This window comes from Podarcis erhardii, assembly GCF_964252035.2.
Source record: "Podarcis erhardii genome assembly, chromosome: 2".
Classification (NCBI taxonomy): domain Eukaryota; kingdom Metazoa; phylum Chordata; class Lepidosauria; order Squamata; family Lacertidae; genus Podarcis; species Podarcis erhardii.
This window is the reverse complement of record NC_138498.1, coordinates 54,734,837-54,740,836: the sequence shown is the minus strand read 5'-3', so window position 1 is coordinate 54,740,836 and position 6,000 is coordinate 54,734,837.

Genomic DNA, 6,000 nt, shown 5'->3' with positions numbered 1-6,000 from the left:
TCAGGCACTAGTAATCCCAACACTACACCTGAAAAGGGGATTGTAGGCTATATCTATTGTCACCTGTGATCGTTCTGGCACCAATGCCGGTGTTGCTCCTTTGCTAACAGCGGGGTTTCTGTCACCTGAGGTGGTTTCTTCACTGTGCCTCATAGACAGGCTAGGCCTGATGTTGCAGGGCATCTTGGGAAAGATGTCATAAATGATCATGGCTGGCCATTTGCTCCTTTAAAGCAAACAATTATCCTCACACAGTTACGTGTGTATGCTTCTAGATGTTCATTTTTCAAACTGGGAGAGATAGTGGTTGGAAAATGTTAAATTGCTGCAATCTATTTTTTGTAGGGTGACCCCCCCCCCCAAATTCAAGGACTTAGGATTCAGCAGATTTCTTCAAAGGTGCCCTGCTCCCCAAACACCCTGCTTCCGGGGTTACCACTGCTTGCCACTGGTGAGAACTTGCCACCTGCCCACAGGAGGCTGGGTAACCGGGGAGGACAACTTGCCAACAGCATCATAGAGTTAGGGTTGAGTCTATCTCACAAGGCCTTAAAGCCAAGACAGAGAAGTTCCCCATTAAAGATTAAAATTCTTCAGCCTTGCTTCCCCCTTTTCCCCAAAGTATGAAATCAGAAAGCATGAAGGCCATGCTAAAATAATCATCAAGTGATTGAACCTTGTTCTTTTCCAAGTTTACCTGCCTGAAATCTCAGATCTGGTGTGTTCCATTACTCGTTCACTGTGAAGGATGACAGTGAACCAGGTAACTTTTTCATCAATACAGGGGTACCTTGGGTTACATATGCTTCAGGTTACATACGCTTCAGGTTACAGACTCCACTAACCCAGAAATAGTACCTCAGGTTAAGAACTTTGCTTCAGGATGAGAACAGAAATCGTGCGGCGGCGGCAGCAGTAGGAGGCCCCATTAGCTAAAGTGGTGCTTCAGGTTAAGAACAGACCTCCAGAACGAATTAAGTACTTAACCCAAGGTACCACTGTATTAAAAATGGGCATGGAAGAACTTATGTGATAGCGATGGAAGCAAAGCAAGGAATAACTATTGGGACAGAAACCATTAATCAGGGCAGATGCAGTATAATTGCCAAATTCAAATTGTTCTAATTGTTATAAATGAATACAGATCAGGAAGACAAACAGTTCTTACAAACATATATTCCCCAGGGACACAGCAGGTAGAATTCCAGGTGTGTTGTCTGATAGATGAAGGAGCAGCTTAGAAAATAAATGTTTCCTTATTTGATTTGGTGTTTGTGTACTGCCTCTATATTACTTTACAATGCACTAATGTAAAGAGGGCCATCTCACACAGGTCCTGCTAGCAGGTGTCTCATTGGCATCTGGCTGTGAACACAGAATGTGGTACTCAATAGGAGTCGTATGCATCAGCCACAATATTTAACTTGTATCTGTAGCTTAGGGGAATTGAAGAACTCCCCCCCCCCTTTCACAAAGCAAATGAACTTTGCAGGCAGAGTAACCCCTCCAGAGTGGATTAATGCCATTTTGCCATATTTTAGACAAAGTCATCCCAGTGGGTTGTATTCAACAAAGTCTGCCTTTTAGCACATTATTGCGTTCTTATCACTCATGCCACTTAGCGTGGTAGGAAGAAGTGGCCACAGTTGTTGCATACATAAAAAATGTTCTGTCCTTCTTTATTTTTTATGTATGCAACAACGGCAGCAAGGATACTCATCGCTAAGAATTGGAAAACCCAAGAACTACCCACACTGGAAGAGTGGCAGATGCAACTGATGGACTATATGGAACTAGCTGAGATGACTGGCAGAATCCGAGACCTGGGAGAGGAGAGGGTCGAAGAAGATTGGAAGAAATTCAAGATTTATTTAAAAAAAATACTGTAATTTGGTTGAATGTTAAGAAAGGATGCTAGATCATAAATAATTGTGCACCACTAAAATAGAAGGAATTAAGATGATAAGTAAATTTGAGGAAAAATTATAAACCTATTGGAGAATTTATAGATTATATTTAAATGAATTTGACTCAAGAGTGTAAACAAGATGATAAATTGCTGGCAAGAATTGAAAATGATGCAAATGAGAGCGGGAGGCGTGAGGGAGTCCATAGATGTCAAGAAAAGATGTTATGATATAACGCTGTTTTTATTTTTGCATTTATGTTTAAAACCCAAATAATTTTTTTTTTTTTTTTTTTAAAAGGAAGAAGTGGCCACACGGAGCATTCCATGTTGGGCTCCCAAGGGTTGCGTGTGATGCATTATGCATACAAACGAGGTCTTCCAGAGCTGCAAATCTGTATGCACTTACCTGGGAGCAAACCACCTTAAAATCTACAGAAATTGTTTCCCAGCTGACATGCACAGCAAAGCATCCCTATGTTGGAGGGTATGGAGTTATGCAACCCCTGAGCCATCTGAAGGCAGACCCATATAGGGAAGTTTTCTTAAAAAAAAAATTTATTGTTTTTTATGTTTTTATATATGTTGGAAGCCGCCTAGTCAGATGGGTGGGGTATAAATAGTAAAACAATAACATTAACAATAACTGAACAGGACATCCCTATTTGCATCAGAGAAATGTTGGAGGGCATGAAATGGCACCCTCCTTTTCTGGCCAGGAACTAGGAGTGAGTGAAGATTGACATCACGAATGGAGGCAGGGCAGATAAAGATCTACATTGGGAACAAGGGTGTGGAAAGACCAGCAGCACCTCTATTCTGCAAGAGGCTGCTGTATTGGGAAGGGCAGCTGCTGAGAAGGTGGCAGATCTGTCCACTGCTGTGGTAATAGCAACAGCTGCAGCTTACTCCTTGGTGTGGAACTGCTGCCCCTGTGGATGCTGCCACATGAGGCAGCCGCCTCATCTTGCCTCACGGGTGGGCCGGCCATGAGTAAAAATTGGAAGGTTGAAACTAATATAACACACATTAGGGAGCCAGTGTGAGGATAGGTCAGAGAAGAATACAGTAGTACCTTGGTTGTCGAACGACTTTGCTCCCAAACAAATCGGTGTAGCGATCACACAGGGTCCCCGGACGTTTCACCGTCAACTGATCCCTGTGCCACCACTTTATTTCTCCCTGCCACCACCCAGGCCCTACCTGGTACAATACTGAGACCAGTCAGGGTTAAATTGGAACATAAACTTCTGTTTATTTATTGCAGTTTAACAAGCGTGTGGTTTCATAAACGGTATCGGTCAATTACAATCATGGGGTGCCTATCCCGGCCTATAACTTCCGCTACCTGCTCTCACTCACTAAACTACCTCTCAGATATTTACTTGTCTTCCTAGCTCCTAACTGTTCCTGACTCAGCTTATTTCGCTACACTAACTCAACCTACCCACAGACTCTTTCCCAATTTACTCCCACTCCAGCCAACCACCCAACTCCCAATGAACTCCCCCCTTTGCCCCTCCCAGAGCTTGTTTTATAGTCCCTCTGACTCCACCCCCTGGGTTCTGATTTGGTAACCTGTTTAACTATTTCACCTCCAGCACTCTCATGTATTAACGTCACAATCAGCTCCCAAATGCCGCAAACCCGGAAATGGATGTGCCAGTTTTTGAACGTTTTTCGGAAGCCGAATGTCCAATGCAACTTCTGTGGCTTCTGATTGAGTGCAGGAAGCTCCAGCAGCCAATTGGAAGCCATGCCTTGGTTTTCAAACCATTCCGGTAGTCAAACGGACTCCCGGAATGGATTAAGTTCAAGAACCAAGGTACCACTGTAGTTATTTCTACCACCAAAGAAAATGTTGTACAACACGGCAGCACTTTATAAATGTTAAACAATGCTGATGCAACAACAGTGAGTTACTCTGTTAGCAAGGTATGTTAAATAAGAGGAATGGCATGGGGGAATAAAATGAATAATCACAATTAATTGGCTAATAAGTGACGGGGCAGAATGCTGCCCCAGGGGCTCCTTATTGCTACCACAGAGCAGTGTCAGATATTAGCTGAATAGTTTAATCGCTGCACAAGTTATTTACATCACTGCAATTTGTACCTATCACTACCCTTTTTAGCAAACATTTCTCAGTTCTTACCTACTTCTGCCTTGGGGAATCTGATATTGGATGACCTGGCGCAGGGAAGGCACAGCCTTTTGGGAGTTTATTGCAGTGCCTTGGACTCGGACAGCTTTCACACAGCTTTGGCAAATCAAGTCAACTCATGACAGTGCATCCAACTACTCCCTTTCTTGTGCAAATAGCAAATGGATATTAATTTGGCAGTACAATTTATCATAGCTTTCCCTTATGTACCCAAGACATGATGCTTAAAAAAAACCATAATCTCCACTTGGAGGTTTCTTCATTAAGGGCATGCAAACTTGCTGCAATAATCTTGACCTTTGCCTTGGCAAAAATGAAAATGCTCTTGTGTTCCAATTCTGCTTGCATCTGGTCAGCCACTGTGACAACAGAATACTGGACTAGGTGGACCCTGATCTCTTTCTAGCTCCTGCTAGTTTCCTTTAGCTTGTGTTTTTTTAAATATAATGCTAAAATGTTATAATTTCTAATCCATGTGTTATATAGGGCTAGATTTTAGCTGCAACGTACTTGCCTATCCTGACTGGTCAGCCATGTTCTATGATAATATTTAAATAAAATAATAAATACCCGTATTTTTTGCACCATAACACTCACTTTTTTCCTCCTAAAAAGTAAGGGGAAATGTCTGTGCGTGTTATGGAGGGAATGCCTACGGGTGGCATGCCTACGGATTTTCCTCCTCTAAAAACTATGTGCGTGTTATGGCCAGGTGCGTGTTATAGAGTGAAAAATACGGTATATATATTTACATTTTTATATACTACCCTGAAACACATATACATAGGGTGGTATACAATATATAATTTATTTATTGCATTTCATATAATAACAGAATTGTAGAGTTGGACAGGACCACAAGGGTCATCTAGTCCAATCCCGTGCAATGCAGGAATCTTTTGCCCAAGGTGGGGCTCAAACCCACAACCCTGAGATTTAGAGTCTCACGCTCTACCAATTGAGCCATGTTCCAAGGAGCTCAAGGTGATGCAGATGGTTCTCCACTCCTCCCTTAATCGCCACTAGAGCCCCTGTGAATTAGGTTAGGCTGAGAGGCAGTGAATAGTCCAAGGACACCCAGTGAGCTTCATTGCTGAGTGGTGTGCCAGAATGTCTTGGGCTGGCTCATAAAACAGGCCAAAATGACGCTTGAGTATGCACACAAGGAAGGTGAAGAATGTTGAAGTATTGTTATTATTATATATAACTTATGCCCTTGTGAAGTTGCTTTACAGATTAATAATAATAATAATAATAATAATAATAATAATAATAATAATAATAAATTATTTATACCCCGCCCATCTGGCTGGGTTTCCCCAGCCACTCTGGGCGGCTTCCACAAAGACCAAAAATACACTAAGATATCACACATTAAAAACTTCCCTGAACAGGGCTGCCTTAAGATGTCTTCTGAATGTCAGGTAGTTGTTTATCTCTTTGACATCTGATGGGAGGGTGTTCCACAGGGCGGTCGCCACTCTGCCTGGTTCCCTATAGCTTTGCTTCTCGCAATGAGGAAACCACCAGAAGGCCCTCGGTGCTGGACCTCAACGTCCGGGCAGAACAATGGGGGTGGAGACGCTCCTTCAGGTATACCGGGCCGAGGCTGTTTAGGTCTTTAAAGGTCAACACCAACACTTTGAATTGTGCTCGGAAACGTACTGGGAGCCAATGTAGGTCTTTCAAGACCGGTGTTATGTGGTCTTGGCGGCTGTCACCAGTCTAGCTGCCGCATTCTGGATTAGTTTCCAGGTCACCTTCAAAGGTAGCCCACGTAGAGCACATTGCAGTAGTCCAAGCGGGAGATAACTAGACCGTGCACCACTCTGGTGAGACAGTCCGTGGGCAGGTAGGGTCTCAGCTTGCGTACCAGGTGGAGCTGGTAGACAGCTGCCCTGGATACAGAATTGACCTGCGCCTTCATGGA